This window comes from Sceloporus occidentalis, unplaced genomic scaffold, assembly GCF_023333645.1.
Source record: "Sceloporus occidentalis isolate IW3139 unplaced genomic scaffold, rSceOcc1.0.p SCAF_234, whole genome shotgun sequence".
In the NCBI taxonomy this organism is placed as follows: Eukaryota; Metazoa; Chordata; class Lepidosauria; order Squamata; family Phrynosomatidae; genus Sceloporus; species Sceloporus occidentalis.
In genome coordinates, this window is record NW_028317214.1 from 831,626 (window position 1) to 850,518 (window position 18,893).

An 18,893-nucleotide genomic window follows, 5' to 3' on the forward strand; every position below is an offset into this window, starting at 1 on the left:
GGGGTTTCAGGGGATGCAGGGCAGAGTGGGGGTGGGGGGGCAGAGTGTGGGTGCAGGGCAGAGTGGGTGCAGGGTGTGAGTGTGGGGCCAGGGCTGGGTGCAGGGCAGAGTTGGAGACTGGGTGCAGGGGCACAGTGCAAAGTGCCAGGGCTGGGTGCAAAGTGCTGGGTGCAAAGTGCCAGGGCTGGGGCAAAGTGCTGGGTGCAAAGTGCCAGGGCTGGGTGCAAAGTGCCAGGGCTGGGGCAAAGTGCTGGGTGCAAAGTGCCAGGGCTGGGGCAAAGTTTCTTGAACAGTAATAGTCCACCTCTTTTCAGAATGTTTGGGGTTATTTTGTTTCATAAATATTGTGTTTGGGTTCTTGTACTTTGAAAATATTGTTTTTTATTACATCATAACAAAATAAGAATGTTTAATGTAAATTTTAAGTTGTTTTTTTAACATCCAGTTCATTAAATTATTTTAAATAAACGAAAAATTTGCATATTGTTTTTTTTTTTATCTGATTAATCGAAAAAAACAATCGGCCAACTAATCGATTTATTAAAATAATCGTTAGTTGCAGCCCTACAAGGAAGCTTCGATTCATTATACCAAATCTGCTGATTCCAGAACCGTTCTGACTGATCTCTATTTTTTCTTGCAATCTCTGGTGATACTTAATAGACTCCTCCTCTGTACCTGAGATAGGGCAGGTATCTGAAAATATATAAAACCCTTCCACTCAGTTACCTTCAGTGTTCTTCTGCCATATCTCAGGTAGATAGGATTCACCATCAGTTTAGGGTCCAGGGGTGAGCCTGGATCCCTGGGCTGCTTCTCCTTCCCAGCTGTTTACACTTCCTCCCCACCAGATGATCTTTCTGAGGGGTGCTGTACATCCACAGGCCTTGGACACATCCCACATCCTCCAACGGAGGCTGTGCCCTTTAGAAGAATTAGACTTTGTTGGGTCTTCTGGAGCCTTGCAGAGATCCAGGGTTGTGGCAGGCACATCCAGGGGGCCTTGTTTGGTCGCCTGATGGGCAGCAGTAGCATTTAGTAAGGTGTGCGTTCCAAGCTTCGGAATCACTGCTGTTTTTATCCAGCGCCTCCATTCAGCCTCTGCCTTTTCATTTGACCCGCTATTTAAACAAGTAGCTCCAGGCCTCAAACTCAGCTTTTTGGTCAGGTATAGCTTCTGTATCCAGAGCTGTGATGACTTGGCTATCTCAGATCTAACAACATAGAGCTTCTTAAGCTTCAAGGGAATGTCTATAAAAAAAAAAAAATATTGCCACACTAAAGACTCTCTGTGCGATGGCTCCATTGAGTCTATCCACATGGCTGCTAGATATCATAGAATGTACTTGTTAGTATACCATTTCTTGTTTGGTGAGAAGCTAGAAGCTCTGCTAGAAAGAACCACAGGCGATAAGAATGGAATTCCTCAAAGCAAAACATCAGTTTTGTCCAGTCATTTCCAGGGCTCTGATTCTAGATACTTAAAACACAGTTCCAGAGAGACCAAGAATTGTCTTGAAAGGCTACCATATCGAATTTCAGTCGAGACCTATAGTTTCCACATCTTCCTCAAGATTCTGTCCAGAGAAGCTCAGATATAAGTTCAAAAAGGGAAACTGTAAAATCTACTCTAGGGACCCTGTGCACCTATTACCGTATTTGCTCGATTATAAGACGAGGTTTTTTTCAGAGCAAATGCTCTGAAAAATACCCCTCGTCTTCTAATCGGGGTCGTCTTCTAATCAGACCTCAAATAGAGGTCTGATTATGAGACTAAGATCCAGATCCCCCGCACCGCTGCAGGGGACCTGGATCCTCCTGTCTCCCCCCCCCACACTTACTTACCGGTGCTTCCTGCTGTATTGCCGGGGCAGCGGGTTGACGTCTACGCGATCCGCGTAGACAACGTCCGCTGCAGCCGGAAGGAGGTGTGGCTAGCAGCGGGGGTTGTCTGCGTCCGTCGCGGATACCTTCCCCGACTGTCAGAAATCAGAGTTCCCCGCACAGGTGCCGGAACTCTGATCTCTGACAGCCGGGAAAGGTATCCGCGACGGACGCAGACAACCCCCCGCTGCCAACTCCACCTCCTTCCGGCTGCAGCGGAAGGAGACGTCAACCCGCTGCCCCGGCAATACAGCAGGAATTTGGAAGCACCGGTAAGTGTGTGTGTTAAATGGGGGACATAGGGCATTTCTGGAATGCCTTATACCCCTATATGCCACTCTGGCACTTAGGGGGTTAAAAGGCATATTATGGGGCAGAGTGGCATATAGGGAGTTATAAGGCATTTCAGGAAGCAGAGTGGCGTTAAGGGGGCATTTAATAGAGCACTCTGCCTCCTGAAATGCCTTCTAGAGTGCTCTATACAATGCCTTTTAACTCCCTTAATGCCACTGCCTCCTGGAATGCCTTATACCTCCCTATATGCCACTCTGCCCCATAATATGCATTTTAACCCCCTAAATGCCAGAATGGGATATAGGGGTATAAGGCATTTCTGGAGGCAGAGTGGCACATAGGGGGTCAAAAGGCATACCATGGGGCACAGTGGCATATAGAGGGTTAAAAGGCATATCATGGGCCACAGTGCCATATTGGTGTGGCAAGCCTGGGGGCAGATGTGCGTAACTGGGGGACAGGTTGGAAAATACAAGGAAATAAAAACAAAAAAAATATTTTTCTCAATCATAGCTTTTATTTAAAAAAATAGTTTACATGAATTAACATTTACTGGTAAAACTTTTTTCCTTTAGGGTCGTCTTATATTCAGGCTTTTTCTTTTTTTCCTAAGTTAATATTCAGATTTTGGGGGGTCGTCTTATAATCAGGGTCGTCTTATAATCGAGCAAATACGGTACTTCATGTCTTCCATAGATTGTTCTCCATGTGTCTGATGAAAGGGAGTGTATAATGTTTCATTAGGATAGCCATTCCATAGGAATCAGATTATTTAGTTTCAGGCTCTCCCATTTAGTCTTACATCATTTCTCGACTCTTCAGAAAGCTGCTTGCGTTTGTCGCTGCTTATTTCAGAATTCAAGGAATCTGTTATACCTTACCTGTATGACTGGCTATGAGTCGGCCTCTACCCTGCAAAGGCATGTCACTATCGTAGCAGACACTCTTCAGCACTTAGGCTGGATTTTATTGGATAAATCCAATATCCTACCTTCCTGTCAAACCCTGGGTCTCAGGGAAAGTTTTTCTTCCTCACCTGGTGGCTTCACTGCCACCGGGTCTCGGCATGCTAATGTTGGTCCATTCCAGACAAAGAGACCTTGACTACAGGTGCAAGTGATGGGGGGTGTGGTCTATCAAGAAACATATGCCCACGGCTATTGGTCACCAAGTGAATTCTTGCTTCCCTCCAATTTCCTAGAGATGTTTGTTGGCTGTGGAAAAAACGCTTCATCGGTTGCTGATGTAACTAGCTGGCAAGAATGTCCTAATAAGATTAATTGGTCAGTGGTGGCCTATCTCATCAAGCATTCACCTTCTTTATATGTCTGTGGGCAGAAGATCATTCTATTTCCCTGTCAGATGATTCAGTGGAATGCAGAACATCTGAAATAGGTGTCCTCCAGGATCAATGCTCAAGTTCCTACCTTTGTTCCTCTGCATTTGGAAACATTTCTGGATTGGGATGGTATGAGAATTTGCCAAAAAAAAAATTCTCATACACCATCCCAATCCAGAAATGTTTCGTCTACATCTATAGTGAAAGTTCAGATTTCACCTATAAGCTCTTTGCTGGTTTTGAATTGGCTTCCCTTCAAATGTTTGGACTATTTTCTAAACCTCTTGTCAGAATTAGACTTTGCATTGTTATCAAGATGGTTCCTTGGGATCTTAATTTGGGTTTTCAGAGGCTTATACTTCTTCCTTCACTTGTGTCTCTGGAAAAAGAATCCTTACATATTTTGGATTTGAAAAAATGTCTAATTGCCTATTTAGAGAGATCAGGGGAGTTCAGAAAATCTTCTTGTTTGCTTGTGGACTCTTCTGGAGTCAACAAAGGTCAGAGTATTTCTAAACATATCATTGCTAGATAGATCATCTTGGCCATCCAAACTGCCTACTCATCTGCTAGCAAGACTACACCCACGGACGGGTATTAGAGCTCATTCTACTCATGCTCTTTCAACCTCCTGGGGAGAAAAATGCATCATATCACCATAGCAAATCTGCAAGACAGCTACTTGGGGAAGTCTTCACACATTTAACCCCCTCCCCCTATTTTGTTTTCTGTCGTTGGTATATCTCTATCAAGTGGCACCAGGCATTGTAGGAAAACAGTTCTACTTTACGAGAGCTCTTTTTCCCTGTTGACTCCTCGTGACATGATCGTTCCCTCCCTTTAATTTATTTTTTGCGTTTGTTTGATACTGATGTTTAATAAATAATTTTTGTATTGTACTATTTCTACCTGAGTGGTCTTTGTTATTCACTGAAGGAAACCCTAAGTGGAGGGGTTTTATTTTTTCAGCGTCCTGCCCTATCTCAGGCACGGAGGAGTCTATCAAGCGTCACCAGGAATCAACAGAAAAAAAGAGCTCTTAGTAAGTAGAACTGTTTTGGCTCCATGGCTGCAGCGAGAGTACCTAATCATCAAAAGTACTGCTAAACCACCTCATTAGTTATTGGTTGGAATTAAAGATGCACATTTGTATATTTCGAATGTATTTTCTGCTTTTTTTTTCTCCTATATTAAAAGCAGCAATTTTCATGTCCTTTACCTGATTTTTCTCCTCCATATCCACATCCACATCTACATTGTCTTCATCTTCGCCCATATTTTGCTGTATCCGCTTTGAAGATTTACGGCTGTGAAAAACATAAGGTATGTCACTTAGCCTGGTGTTTCTTGCCTACATTGATCCATGTTTACAGAATGCAGCATTTCAGTGTCAGACTTATTCCTGAACTATGTAGCACTGGAAAATAACTGTCCTGTCACATGCCTAGCCTGCACAGCCTACGTCAGATATTCGTATTGATAGGCCAGAGCAAAATATGTTTGTCGACTGGGAAGAGGGTGAGTCCTCTCTAGCAGCTCTAACATGAGGACTATGAAAAGGGAAGGATCTGATCTGAGGTCCCATCACTTCTTTTGGCATTACACACACAGTGCAGTGTGTAAATAAAGGCAAAGTGTGAATCTGTGGTTTATACACTAAAGGGAGGGTTTACAGAGTTGTGCTTTCAGCTCCCTCGCTTCATTACAGATTATGAGGGCCCCACACTGGTACGTTTCTCCAGCATGAAGGGCTGAGCTGGTCCTGTATAACTTAATGAGTCGAGGCGACTGAAGAAACATCACTGATTTAGCTATATATCTTACAGTGCAAACAAGCTCTTATCGCAGCCGACAATGACTTGGGTTGGACGTTCACAGCATATAGTTAAGTCAAGAAGCTGAAACCACAGCTCTCCCTTTTAATAAACAGAGCCGTATGCGTATGAATGTTCAGCCACCACACTGTAGCTATGGCCATGCTGTTGGTCACATTATTAGCACCTAGAAGACCTCTGCTCTTTCATCCACTACTGGAAACTTTACTAAGGGGCTTTTATGCCTCTGGTCGTTGGATTTCTTGTGTACTGAGCAAAAGGCTTGACACAGACTTCCTTTGTGTGTTGAAAGTAGTTTGTCATCTGAGATTACATAACAAATGCATCAAGAAAACTATGATTTTCAATTTGGCATATGTTATGGTCTGACTGCATATAAGGTGACTTATGTTTAACCCCTTAACTTATTTGGATGTACTGAATGACCAGATACATAGTTATAGTTGGTATAGATGTGTGGTTTATGAGAAATATTTGTTCCAATTTGGTCTGCATGTTCTTAGAACCTGTGCTACAGCCTTTACCTATCAAAGACCACTTTTTCCTTTTGTGTATACCTGCTATTGGAATATCCACACTTTTGGCTGGGGGTTCAAAAAGGAGGAGTTGCGATACCCTATAATGCAGAATTAGCGGACCTAAATTCATATAGTAAGATGAAGAGCCTCATAAGCTTTCAAGATGTCAGAGGGTCTTAAGTCTTTCTCTAGCAATACTGAAATACTACAGTGATCCACTTTTACCCTTACACACTGTCTCCTGTTTTCCTTATCAACCATATGCCTGTAACTCTGACCCTTTGCTCTCGTTGAAGATTATAACATTTCCCCTTGTGTGGCTACAGCTGTCACTCTGACTCTCCCCTCATTTCTTTGTTACCCAGCTGTCCCTTCCTGCAATAAGGCTCTACTCCAAAGCACTACTGCTGTTCTCTGTACAATACATTATATATATATATATATATATATATATATACACATATACACACTCAGTATAATAAGACATTATTCCCAAAGTCTTTGGGAATACATTGTATTTTGGAAAGTACATTAAAATATTGTTAATCCGTAGTACTTCTGAATTGCAAACTGAAATAGTATTATAGTCACCTGCCCAATGATCCACTCTCTTGGATTGTTTGATCTTCCAGCACCAGTTGCCTCCTGCTTTTGACGGGACAGGGTGCACCAAGTGCGTGCGACTCTCCCACACCCGATCCTGCAAAAAAATAGGGATTATTTGGGACCATTCTGAACCAAATCATTGTCAACTCTTAAAGATGGTTCTCACAAACTGGCTAACATTGTGTTCTTGGTCACCTTTTGATATGAACACAATGCCAAATATAATCAAGCCTCGGTGGGATTCAAGAATTGTGTATTGAATTTAAAGATACAAACAGACTCTTTGTTCTAAAACTACCTCTTGGTGGCTGCAGATTTTAAGAATCCAACATGTGTATAATGAGGCTATTCTTATAATCTGGCAAGTTTTAGTTACTAATGGCAGGAAACATGATAGCCTCCTTCTAAATTCTGGAACACGAGATCTTATTACTTGCACAGTATCAAGGAATGGTGTTGAGAAATTACCTCCTTTAACAGAAAAAGATGATATGAAATTTTGTATCTGGCCTGCTGGATATTATTTCTTGTACTACTATTGCTTTTAACATGACAAGACATTATCTACACATCTCACCAAGCAAAGAGGTTAGATATTGTGTCTTTTTTTTATTATTTCTTGATTGCTGATACACCCACCTATAATGCATTTTGGGATTATAAACTGTAGACAATAAGGGTTTAGAAAAAAATAAATATTAGGAACAATTTGTAGCGAGAGATTTTTAATAATTCTACTATAAACCATAATATTGTACAGCGTAATTATTGCATGTACAGACACAAGATTGTATGCACAAGGGATGTGTAAGGCATGGTATTTACCACATGATAGCTTTCTCTTCAGATATTGGGATGTGCTGGAAAACCCAAGGTCCCGTGAAAAAGAGCTTCCGTTAATAGAGCTTTCCTCGTCCTGGTTATCAAGCAGGGAATTGTTATACACAACCAGCGGGTGCCATTCTGCTCCTCGGCAGAGCAGCATCTGCTCATTAGCAAATCTCTGCAGGTATCCATACCTTTAGATAAAAAAAGGATATATGTCAGCAAGGGGGACTGTGCTGGGCCACCTCACCACCTTCAACATGCCTAGCCAACCCAGAGTTGACTGGGGATTCATGGCTACATGGCCTCCCCTAGCTTGTAAGATTTAACAAGTAACAAGAACTTGTACAGATAGCGAGTTCTTCGTTAAAAACTGCTTTGAGTTAAAAAATAACTTGCTCCTATGTTATTACGTTTTCACCTTTAAATGGGATAATTGGAAATTATGAAAACTCCAACTTACACCAGCCTCTTGTCAGCTTTGAGAAGCTTGCTGGAGAACTCGCTGATGACAATCAGGAACGGCATGTTTGGTGGGGGCAGAGTGTCTTCTGCTGCGGGTTCACGAAAAGCAAACTCGATCCCTTGTCTAATAGTAGAGGAAAACATTACAACAATGCCAGCTACACCCAAATACTATAACAGATTATCATCATGTGTCTGACATCTTTCTACAACATGACCTTGAGAACATGCAGTTTATAAATCCCAGAAATAAGGAGAACCCGGCAGAATGTTTGCGTTGCTGGACAAGAAGTATATAAAGAACCATTGCTTTAAAGTCGGAACATAGTTAACGGTAATTAATTTTAGCATGGCCCAAGGCATTATGAAAGTAAATGTTTATATTGCTGGGACATGATGCACTTCAGATATTATCAAAGTAATTATTTTTTAAACCGATCAAACAATTTCCATATTAAGCGAAGCTATTAGTTCAGACATTGGCAATGTTGCACGCAGCTCCCCAGAGATCATCATGTTTGCTTCATGGCTTCACTGCGTGTTACTATGTAGATTAATAGCAGAGGGAATAGAGATTGTTGGTATATTCTTTCTCCATATAGGTTAGAGATATCCGCAAGAAACGAGTGAATGCTAGATGATACTGTGAGCCTGGTTTCAGGGTAATGGGGGATAACCTAGCAAACTAGAAGATGTTGCATCCCTGCCCCAAAGACACGTCAGTTTAACCAAAGATCTCTATCAATAAGGTAAGCCATACTTTAAAGGAAAATTACTATGTATGTAAACATACATTAAAAAAAACATTTAATCACAATACAAGGGCTGTGGGGAGTTGATTATCAAGCAGATTTGATAAGTTGATTTTAAGGCTTGATGACACCAAAGTAAAGGTTTACTGATAATTCTGGTTTACATAATATGTGACATTGATGGAATAGTTGATAATAGTTAATACATTTAACAAAAAGGCTTTCTGAAACATTTAATGAGCAATATTAATTCCTTTAGTAAAAACGGTTCTCAGAATGAATGACTATTTATGTATGTTTCATTACTGAAGATCAGTGTCTATATAAGTGTTTATATTTTTTTTTATATACATTGTTTGCGGCATGATAAATAATGTTACTACAGCCTATCAGTATAACATAGATTTGAGCATGATATTGTATCCCGTCTGTGGGTATACACCACATGAGTCTATCTTCAGGCTCACAAGGACATCGCTAAATCAATCCAGTGTGTATGGCGAGCGGCAGAGCTCCTGGGAACCTGGCAGGAACTAGTGACTTAGCTGGAAGTTTTAGCTCTGATGCTGGCCACAGTATTTTTCAAAATGACTCCAAAATATGCACACACACAAAGAAAGGAAAAAGACAAGAATTGGAAGCAGTGTCAAAATTACAAGACGTGGAGCCATGACCACCCATTGTACAGCGCTATGGAATTTGATGGCGCTATATAAAACAATAAATAATAATAACAATAATGTATCTTATAGCCTTATAGCTAAACAGAGCTGTGAGTATCAAGCCATTTAGAAATGTGCAGCCACTGCCCAAACTGTTTGTTTGCCCAATAGAATTTGACACCCCTGGAGTAAGCATTTGATATAATAATAATAATACATTTACATTATGCTGTTATTCCTGGGGTGCCGCCACTCTGGTCTGACATTTTTCTGTTTAAATAGAACAGCACACCCTGTACAAGGAAAAGACACCCAGCCACATACTTGTGCATCATAGCTATAGATTCCCTGCATTTCACGTGGTCCATGCCAAAGGTTAGAGAAAAGCGTCGAGCCAGCTCCTTTATGTTAGTGAATGATACGGACGACTGGATGGCATTGCCATGTTTTTCTTTGTGCTCCTGAAATAGCTGTAAACACACCAGCAAGCCCACATAAATAACACACATAAATAAGAGAAAGCAGTGTGGGGAAAGGTTATGGGTTCCATTGATACACACATCCTACATTTCACAGTTCTATACACTAAATAAACTCATTAAGCACTGTTTACATATTAAAATAAGCAATATACGGTGTATATAAGTTTATTAGAATTCCACCTTATGAAAATACAATGGGGGCAACCATCCTCAATTCCTTTTTTCAGGATCCGTATGATTATTCCTCCCCATTAATTTACCCCCTCCCCCCACACTCTTAAGTTGGTTTTAGTTGGACCAGTCGGCCTTTGTAAAAGTACAGTGAGGACTCAACTTAGATTGAAGCTGACCTCATTTTCCATCTTTTTTATACTTACATTGGCAACTACAGATATACTATGCAAAAATAGAATAAGAACGCCAAATACGTACGGCATAGCGACGCTATAGTGACTTCCGCACGTTGCAGTGGTACACACAAGACTTCTGGTAAATAAGGTTGCCTCGCACTTTCACAAACACAAGGCTGATGGGCAGTTGTGCGACAGGACAGACGTGCCACTGCTTAAGCGATCCCTGGTTGGCTGGTGGGGTCTACTTTGCCAACCACATATCACATACGTGGACAGCATTAGAATGATTAATGAACTGTGTGGCATCTCTTCTGTGCCACAGGAGCTAATAAGTGGCCTCTCCAAGAACCATATGCTGCGTATGGCTCACTTAAATAAGGTTCCTGGAGACGCCGCTGCCAAACATAAGGACTGAAGCTTGGTTCTCAAGCAATGTGGGAAATAGTGGCTGCGTGAGCGAGTCTAGCGTGGCTTGCTTTTTCCGCGTGCTGCACAGTATAATATCTACACGGCAAACAGAGTAACCGTGCAAAACATTAATTGAACACTCGAGTATTTTAATCAAATACACCTTAGTCTGTTTCTCTTTCCTCTGAAAGTTGAATCAAATAGGAAGGGGAACTGTTGTCGTCACAGCTCTTAGCATGTATTTTTTGTATGGATTTTGGGGTTATTGTTTTGGAGATATTTAGTTTATACCTTGTTTATATTGTACCGCAGTAAGCATCTCTACGTATGTTTCCACTAGTAGATCCTTCATCAGAAGACCCTACACCCATCAACACCTTTTTCCATTATTTATTACAAAGTCCAGTAGTTTTAAACATTTCTGATAATGAATCACTGATAATCTGGGCATTTGATGCAATCACAAAGCATTTATATTCCTTCTGTTATAAACAAATTATGTTACATGATATTAAAATGATACGAATTAAGCAACCAAAAGAGAGAATTGAAAGTGCGTGTATTCATAAGTGCAAGAGGCATCCAAAGGGTGTGCAAAAATATCTTAGAATTGCCTTTACACTGCTGAATTGTTAAAAACAAAACAAAACAAAAAAAAACAGCAATATATAAAATATTTTGTGAGCTTGAAGTACTTGGTGACTTGGTGTTTCTTAAAGATATCTGGCTTAAAAAGAATTTGGCATTTCTTACCTGCTGCAAACAAAGGACCAGTGTTTTTGCGCTCTCTATTCGGTTGCTCTGTCTTGTTCGGCTCAAAGTTTCTTTAATTATATCTCCAAAGTCATTATAGGTCTGTTGTTGTTGAGAATAAATAATAATAAAAACACTGCTGACCATCATTGTCTGCTAGGTTAAACACTTACAGCACTCCCCATACTTAAACAGTTTATTGCGTTACAATACAATGAATATATTAATGTATAAAATGTTAGGGCATCTACTTGGTTAATACGCTTATTTGGAGCTTATTTGGAGCTGTGTTTGTCGGTTTACCTTCATGTACTGCTTGTAAATCTCGGAGGCTGCTGCCATTTCCACTGCATTATAAGCTATAAGCTTGCAATAAACCGCCAGAAGGCTTCTTCTCCTGTGCAAGCTGGCCAGAACGGCGTCATCATCATTCAGTGTTTCTCCTGCTAACAATATAAATATATTGTTTTTTTCTGACCCTTTTTTTAGATAAATAAAAAAGGGGGGGAAGCACTTATTTAATATCACATACTTTGCAACAGTGACCGGAAAAGTATTCAGGTAATATGTTGTACCAGGGGGAAAAAATTTCCCACCACCACCCCAACACGTCAATTAAACTCATTGCATAGAACATACTGCAAAAGATATTTTCCATTGCTGTCCCTTAACGCATTGTGATTCCAGAGAACTGAAATGCTTCAGTGAGCTTCTCCTTCAAGAACAGCTGAGCTTTGGCTCCGTCTAATCCATAGTTATGGTGGGGAGATTTCATGTAAGTCATCTCCTTTACCATGCATGCCTCCTAAGTGTCTCAGTTTAGTGGCACAATCTCGATTTCGGGCACTGTCCTGTGTAGCTGCTCCACTGTCCCACTTTTACAGGCAGTGGAGATCATGAGATAGTTGAGGGGATCCTTAGACTTCTGCTGACAGACGCAGGGAGCTATAAAATCAATGGAGGTCTGGGCTGTTGCATTGCAGCTCCTCCGCATGGCCACCTCTGAAGCTGAGCGCACCGAGGTGGCTCTTCGGGTAAGGGTGGAAGGCAGTCACACATCGGACCCCACCCTTCCCACCACTGACCCTGCCAGCTTCTGCCCAACATCTAACCCCCCAACAGAGGTATCCCAAACTGGACGCCTGGAACATTGGTGGAGAGCTCAATTCCTCTTGCAGGAGATGCTCACCTGTGTCATTCTTTATTATTCTCAAGTGACAGTGGGAAGATGAAATGTCCAATTTACCTGCAAACTATTGGTTTACTGAATTAACCCATTAGTGAATGAACACCAGTAAAATAAGGTGAGATGAAAAAAATACCTTGCTCACCTAACTAAGCAGCCCTCTATTACTTTGTTATCCTTAAATTCCATATATTTTCTTACATATATTCTCAATGAGTTACATACTGAGGATTGAGCTTTATTATTTAAAAAAAAAAAAAAATGTTTAAACTAGGGTGATCACATCCGCCATGCTATCCAGGACACATAACTTTCCCATATTGCTGACCAGCATATGTAAAGATGTGAGATGTATACATGAAGGGCAATTATCTCTGCTGATCAGACTCTGATACTCTGAAGTATGTGAAAGTTATGTGTGTCCTGGAAAACATGGCTGGTGTGGCAAATCCACTCCCCCCCCAACGTGCCTTCTAATTGTGATCACATTACTCCGTATACAGAACAAAGGCAATGATCATACTGACAAGAGCCAGCAAGTGTGTAAACATCCAAGAGCATTTTGAAGCTGAAAGATTATATGCTGACAATGACAACTTTAGGCAGCAGCGGGGTCGCATCTACCAGACTGATGGAGTCCTGGCAGCAGCTGCTCCAAATAACAGAGGGCTATTCATTATGGGGCGCAATACAACCGGGGGGGGGGGGGGGGGGGCTCTGCAATGCTATTAGCTATTTTAAGGACCATATGCAAATAGTATTGGGGGAAACTGGAAATGTGTTTTGCATTAATATATTAGTCATTTTATTATTTTCAGCATTACTATTATCCCCCTTGCGCTGGCTTGTATGCGTAGATTATTCTCTCAGTGGGCATACATATCATATTCCTACTCTGTAAACGCCCTCTAGGAGATTAGGACTTTTATACCGATTTTCTTTTTAAAATTCACATGGTGGAAAGTTATTTGGACGAGAAGGCCTGGCTCACAATCTCTGTTCCAGGTCATCCCAAAGGTGTTCGATGTGGTTGAGTTCAGGGCTCTGTGTTTGGGCCAGTCAAGTTCTTCCACACCAAACTCATCCAACCATGTCTTTATGGCCCTTGCTTTGTACGCTGGGGCACGGTCATGATGGAATAGAAAAGGGCCTTCCCCAAACTGTAACCACAAAGTTGGGAGCCTAGCATTGTCCAAAATGTCTTTGTATGGTGGGGCGGAAACATCTAAATTCAATCAATAGGAGGGGTATCGAATTCTAGTGTGGAAATATAATAATTAGCATGTGTAAAATGTGATTAATTTTTTTAAAAAATGTTTAATCTGTAACAATGAGTTTTAGGAAACAAGGCTAGCAAGTCTGTGGCATTCAGTTCTTGCTGTGCATTTGTACTGAAGCAGATTTGTCCTTTCATGCAGAGTGTTGGGTATGAGCCAAGCAGGACTTCATGCTCTAGATAAGCTCATCACTGTTTCTGCTAAAAAAAAAGCCACTTTTCATTTATTTTAAAGTAAAGTTGATATTCTTAAATATCATGCGTAAGAAAAATCAAATTGGGAGAAAGCCTCTAGTTGATTTAATGCAAAGACAATGTGTTTTGGCCCTTTTGTCCACACCACTCTGATCCATAAAATAACTGGTAATACACATAGAACATTGCTGACAGGGAGGGAGGGGAATTGTTACAGAGTTTTGGGGTAGGTGGCAGGTACCAAGTACATGGCACTGGTTTCAATGTTGCAATCTTAATGAAGCACCACAAAGGCATGGCTAATGGACAGCTATTTAACTAAGGCATTACAACAATACAGTGTAATAAACCCAAACACTTAACAATTTAGCAAACTATTACTTTTCATACAACTAAAGCTTAATCATTTTCTTAAGTGTCAAACATAAAGTTGGCTCTTTAAAAGTTAAAGCATTTCAAAAGTTAAAGCATTCCTTCCCAAACAGGAGATGAGTGCATCTAATACATATGAAATGACAGCACAAGTGGGCATTTGAAAAAAAGATGGTGGCAAGAAAGCCAAAACTGCTCTAAAGGTAATAACCATACCTGGGGACTCACCAGGTTTCGCCCGGAGACTCCAGGTGAAGCGCCACTTCTCCAGGTCTTGCTATGAAATCTACGGGTTGCGGTAGGGGTTTTTAGGCTTGCCCACTCCTATTCACCTCCCACCCCATACAAATTTAATGTGTTTGGGGCTAGCCCCACCACCACCACCACACACACACATACATGTGGCTAGGCCTGACAATATTGGTCGTAAGCCCACCGCTAACCACATATATGGGTGGCTATGTCAGGGTAGCCTGAGCAGGCAAGTTCCTGGCTACGGTAATAACTACAAGTGTAAAAGATCTGACTGCATTTTTAACATCACTCATAGCAAAAGGAAATAAAACACCTTTATTTTTTGGTTCTTCGACACTGAATACGTGTCCTTGAATAAACTCCAGCAGCTGTGATTGCAGAGTAGAGTCAGTGCAGCTGGATACCTCTCCACTTCTGTGTCTCAGCAATAAGAGGAGGTCACAAAGTGACATAAATGCCTACAAGAGAGACACATTACTTACACAGCAAAAACAGTCACATGTATGTCAACACAAGAGTGATGTCTCAAAACAGGTCCCAGCAAAACTCAAGCACACAGTCAGGCTTATTAATTATTAATGTTGTCAACAGGAATAAGGTAGCTTGATGGGATATAACCAGTGGAAAACACACCTGATATGTATCAGCTGGTCGTGCAAATCTGTCTGTCAGTGTTGTTCAATGTATTGGTGCTTTAGGCCTACTGTTGACGAGTGGATAGAACGCAAATAACTTTCACCACTTACCTGTTCCCTCAAAGACCCGTCTTGATGATTAAGGTAGTGTCTACAAATCTGATAAAAGCGTGCTACCTGTGCCTTAAACGACACAATCACTTCCTGCAAATAAGAGAACAAAACAAAGGGATATATTAATCACCTCAGTATCACCTCATAAGGTAATGGTAAAATGGGATCAGCTCTCACCAGTGATTAAGGTGGGCAGTCAAGGCTTTCTCAATTATTCATACTTCATGCAATAAATACAGATGCGTTTATTCACTATTGGAAGACCTAACAGGATAGTCTGCCGGACAGTTGGGGTTTCATTATGAAGGGCTAAGACTAGCAAGCTTCTCCTGTGAAAATGGCTGAGCTGGCCCTGTACCCTGTATAGATCTATTAGTGCGGAGACTGAACAAATCTCACTGATGGGACTTCACATTATTACAGGACCAGCCAAGCTCTTCTTGCAGCATCAGCCCACTGAGTTGGCCCTTCATAATGTGAAGTCAGAAAGAGCTGAAAGTACCATGGGGAATTTGGGGGAATTTATCCCAATAACTATCACATCAAGAGGAATGCTGCCAAAAACAATCAGTTGCATCAAGAGTTATTTTGTGGAGATATGAGTTACAAATGTTCACTGCCGCAATTGAGATGCATAGAAAAACAACAAACCTTGGTATGTGACTCTTCCATGATGGGTACCAGCTTCCATAAGAGGGCATAATACATGCATTGGAGAGCAGGAACAATGATCTGTACACAGAATATTTTACATTACAATTTTTGTATTTTACAATGTGCTCTGTGGAAATGGCTACCCTACAGTCTAAATGCAGAGCAATCACCATGGAAACCAACCAACCATTCCTTTTGATTGCTCACTTTTTTTCAAAATGCTAGTTTTGTTAATGTGCCGCAGCTTTGTTTTAATGGATACGGCCCCAGCAAACCAGTGCACAGAACTATAGAACCAAAATCCCTCTGGTTTTAACAGTCTTGGTTACCATGGGATACAATGCACTACCCTGTACAAAATTCAGAATTTTCTAAAAAGTAATTTTAGAGCAACACAAATGTTAATCTTTATAAAATCATAATTACTTCAATTGCATGTTCTGTGAAAAAATGCTGGGTTGGAGATCCTTCCTTTAGCAAGGTATATGCTGTATATATTGACACTTTGGGTGGATCTCTTTTTGCAGCTTTTGGATATATGTGGCTACAAAAGGATTTTCAGTAAGTAATGTATGTTCTGCGTAAAATAAATACACTTTCAGCATAGCTCACATTTGAGATGCATTACTTGTTATGTCTTGCATAGCCATTGTACAGTGCTGCAGAATATGATGGTGCTATATAAATCAACAATAATAACTCAGACATAAGTTATATACACAGGACCTTTACAAACAAAAAGCCCTCTGATTGTTATAGTTCTATAAGCGAGCCTTAGTATAACACTTTTTTTTTTTTAAATATATACCTGAACTGGCAAGGAGTGCTGCTCAGTGTCAAAGGAAAGGAGCAAAGACATCTTTTGACATAGATCCCACTGGGTAAGGTTATGTGCACTGCATCAAAGAAACAGAAAGTATGAAAACATAACATATTAATCGTATCAAAGAAGCAGCACACAAGAAGATTAAATGGTACATAACAGTTCTTGTATGTGTTGGGGGAGCTGCCACACTAAGTAATGCGTGTGACACAAATCACAGCTCTCCGCTGAGGGCATTGTAGTAGGTTCTATGTGATACATTATAAATTGAGCTTCCCAGATTACATTTGAATCCTAGTGTTCACCTTACCTTGTCAGCTTGTATTATACTATGCAGTTCTGAAGCCAAAATTTTACAGTACCCATCTGTGATTAATTGCTGTACCAACTCACCAGAACGCAATGGACCATTGAGGAAATGCATAGAGAAGCATTATGACCTGCCCTATCAGGTCATAACTGCTGTGGCTTCGTTTAAAACGTAAAGAATAAATTTCACACCACTTTGGTATAACTGTACCTCCTATTTTAGCCATGTGTTTACCACAACTTCTATGTGCTTCTGAAATGCTTAGGCATGGTCATAATATGTCCTACGCGTACTGCATTCCATCTTCATTCAGATTAAATGAACGTTAAAACCAGAGCTGAACAAGAACTACACAAGGAATCTATGAGTCTCCCACACAGATGTATAGAATTTCAATAAAACAACTCAAGGTCTTAGAGACAAAGTGACTGTTGATCATGAAGTGCTTCATAAAAATAGACGATATTCCACAGTATCACCAGGTCAGAGAGCGTATAAAGGTCTAGTGAGAATTAGGATACACAGACACTAAGAGCATACTTTTAATTCCCATTTATATGGCGAGACAACTCACTTGTGGAATGCTGCAAGTCTCCTCAAAGTGTTGACCATTGGCTGCATGTCTCCCATAGCCAGAGACTCTTCTCTCTGAAACAGTAATGTTAGCTGTAAGTGGAATGAAAAAGCAACTCAGGTACAGGGAAAGAAGTGGGTAATTACCAATGATGGAATAAGATAATAACAAATTATCTTACTGCCTACAAGATGTTGCTTCTGTATTCTATGCTAGGTTTCACGCAGAGAACCAAGGCTCTTGTACAACTCACCTCCTGTAGAATCTTATCCAGCATTTGACTGAAATTGTCCACAAGTTGTTCTACCAGCTGTCTCATAGATAGACTAACCCGGATGTGGCACGCCAGATTTTCTTTGCTCAGGCTTCGATATGCCTTGGAGCAGGCCTCTAGCACCTCTGGAATTGAATGGCTCTCCACAACCATTTTTATCTGCTTCAGCAAGGCTTCCAAATGCTGAAAATCATTTATACATTATACATTAACAGCCATACTAGCAATAATGATGTAGTAACCGAGCAGAAACATATCTTACATATTCATATTACATAGCCAGAAATGGTTATTTACATATACGATTGACATACCCTCTAACGTGTATAGTATATGTATGGATAAACTCGTGTAAAAAAATGACAAGACATGTATATATACAATAATATATGAGAATGTATTGTATGTATACAAAATCAAAATGTAAATATAGGAGTGTTTAGTGTGCTGTGTCTCAGATAGAGATATTCTAATATATAATAATATAATATACCCATACTAACCCAAGAGAAAATGGAGTCTATAGTTAAGGCTGATACAATTGACTGGAAAGAGATGTCCTGCTAAGGAGGATACCTCTGAGGTTCCAAAAGCTTATGTGACTTTACATATTTTTCCCCTTTACCCTTGACTAAAGACCTCAGTTTATTGAAATTATATTAAGTAGCCCAGTAAACAAAGGTGACTCTCGAGTTTCAGCCCTTCCCAGGGCCACAACAGGTGCTCTAATCTAGTTTAAGGCAGTTAGAATCAATATATACACCACATTCATTCCAATGTTTAGCAATGCTACAGAAAAGGGTGAAATGATGTCTCCTGGCATGTGAGCCATAGCCCCACTTCCACAACATATAGGGAAGGTACACAAGTGTAATTCAAGGTACACTCATCGTGTATAAAATCAAGCACATGGAAACGCTGTCTCTGGTACCGTCATACCATGCTACTGTCATAGGGTGCAACCTTTGCAAAAAGTAAGCTTATGGAATGTCTGCCCTGCCACTTTAAGTGCTATTATTGTGATGTGGAATCCATGAAGCGGTAGACCA

The 18,893-nt window shown here is 40.7% G+C and overlaps 1 pseudogene; it reads right to left on the reverse strand.

Moving 5' to 3' along the window:
• Positions 1-778: 778 nt before the first annotated feature.
• The window catches only part of LOC149276554 (cohesin subunit SA-2-like), a 53,045-nt pseudogene continuing 34,930 nt past the window's right edge, over positions 779-18,893 (reverse strand).